The following is a 2,331-nucleotide window of genomic DNA, read 5'->3' on the forward strand; positions in this document are numbered from 1 at the left end:
GGGCCTTGGCCTCCTGACTAAATTTGGAGCGTTTTGGAGTCTGCCACGTTGTGAAACAGATCAGAGATGAACACAACTGGAAAGACCCCCTTTAATAGAAGTGGAAACTGAGGCCCCCAGAGGGGCAGAGCCTCACCCTACCTCACCCGTGAGTCAGTGGAACCTGGGCCCCTGCTTCCCAGCCCAGGAGTTGTTTCCACTTTGCCGACACCACCTCTAGTTTCTAACGTACCACCCTACGCACTTGGCTGTTTTTTCCACACATAAGAGTGGGCCCCCCCATAACACCTATAATTTGGTCACTCTGAGGGACTCCCCCTCCCTGGGAAGCTGAGTTCAGGCCCAGGAAGGGGGCCCAGGGGCGCTTCTGTGCAGCAGGTGGTTTACTGCTTTCCTGGGACCATGTGGCAAATGCTTACTGGGTGACAAGTTTGGTTTTTCCCTCAAGAGGCTTATAATCTCCATGTGCCTCTTCAGAGGCATGTGCCAGACTTTGCTCGAACTCCTGGAGGCTGCCTGCGGAAGCAGAAAGAACCTTCCCGAAGCCTGACTTTGTTCCTATGAGCTGTGAGATTGTGGGCAAAAGTCTTTTTTTCTTCTGAGCCTGCTTCCTCGCCTGTGAGATGGGGCCAACAGCAGGACCCACTTCTCAAAATTGCAAAGAGGATTAAATGAAAACAAATATTGCGGGTGTGCCTGGCACATGGTAGGTGCCCAGTTCCTGAGATTCCCTTTCCTGCCACTTCTGACCGTGCACCCTCTCGGCATGCTCTGGGCAGTCAGGTGTCCTCTCGTTCTCCACTGGAAAAAAAAAAATCCGATACCTTAGAAGCCTCTGAATCATTAGATCAGGTTAATCCAAAACTTTGGTTGAAGAAGGAAATCATTAAAAAAAATAGTAATGTCCCTTTATTTTACCTTTAAATTTATAAATGGCCTCCCTCTTGTTCTTCTGTCTCAAACCAGCCCAGAAGGCGTCTCCTACAATTTCCAGATTTGTCCTCTTTAAAGTGGAATGCAAATGTAAAGATGCTTACAAAGCAATTAGCACCCCGTAGCATCTAGACCCGACTCCTTCGCCCAATCTTTTACGTTTCACCCACACCCAATACAGTTTATTTTTTAGCAACTTGCCTTCACCGAGTCTTTCCAAGGTGTTCAACCTTGGAAAGTTTTCATAGAGACAGACACCCCCGTTTTGCCTCATACCATGAACAATATCACATCGCCACTAGTGAGGGTCCAATTAGGAAAACAGAAGCCACTTTGAGTGATGGACACCGAGGGAAGGAAGTTAGTCAGTTCAGGGATTATTGGCAGCCCAGGTGATGGAACAGCTGAGAAACCAAACAGAGGTGGGGAGGAGCCCCAAGAGTAGCCACAGCAGGAAGCCACTGCCACCATTCTGCAAGAGGGTCACAAGGAGGAGTGTTGCCGCTAGGGTCCCCAGTGGAAGCAGGAGCATCACGGCCAGTCTTGCATTTGCCGGAGCCGCAGAGGAGACCCAGCTGCCATGGAGGGCCCCTGAGACAAAGAATAAAGCAACCTCTCTTCCTGCCGTCCTTCCATCTCCTTCTAGTGCCTTCCACCAGTCGAATGGAGCTGGAGCCGGCTGACGTAGTGGAATCAGACCTCTGCATTATAGAGCCAAAGAGGGGAGGGAGTAGATGGGTCTGAGGGCAAAGTGGCCCAACACTGGCATGGTATTCAATGGAGTTCTGTAACCATGGAAACCCAGCTGGAATGAACGGGTTTGGGAACAAACCCAACAGATGTTTGGCAAGTTGACAGCTCAGTGGGCTGGTGGGACCAGAAGGTGTGGATACCAGCGAGGCATCTGCTGGCCAAGGGCATAATACACCAGAAGAACCAGTGAACTCCATGGGCCATTTACATTGGGGTCAGTTAAGAAAACACCTACTGTGGATGGTGATGAAATCCTTTTTCTTAACCTGTGTGCAGAGCTCATACTTTCACTACAACCTTGGGTGACTGTGATTGGGGAATTATGAGCACTGGCTGCTGGGCCTGTCGACGAACCTTACAGTTTACAAAGATGGCACACTCCTGAACCCACTGGACCCTCCCAACAACCTGCGGGATAGGTGTGGCTCTCTTCACTTTTCTGTTGAGGAAAAGACTAATCACAGGAATTAATCCCGAGTTTTAGCTTCTAGGAGTCAGCACAGCCAGCTTGGACAAAACAGGCAGCAGATTTGAGGTGAGGACTGGTCTTAGAGTTCAAATCCTGGCTTTCAACCAGCCAATCACAGCACTGGGTCCAAGGAAGGTACTGGAATGATATTTGATATCTACTGCAAGCTGCCCCGA

Source organism: Neophocaena asiaeorientalis, unplaced genomic scaffold (assembly GCF_003031525.2).
Source record: "Neophocaena asiaeorientalis asiaeorientalis breed wild unplaced genomic scaffold, Neophocaena_asiaeorientalis_V1.1 scaffold79, whole genome shotgun sequence".
NCBI lineage: Eukaryota > Metazoa > Chordata > Mammalia > Artiodactyla > Phocoenidae > Neophocaena > Neophocaena asiaeorientalis.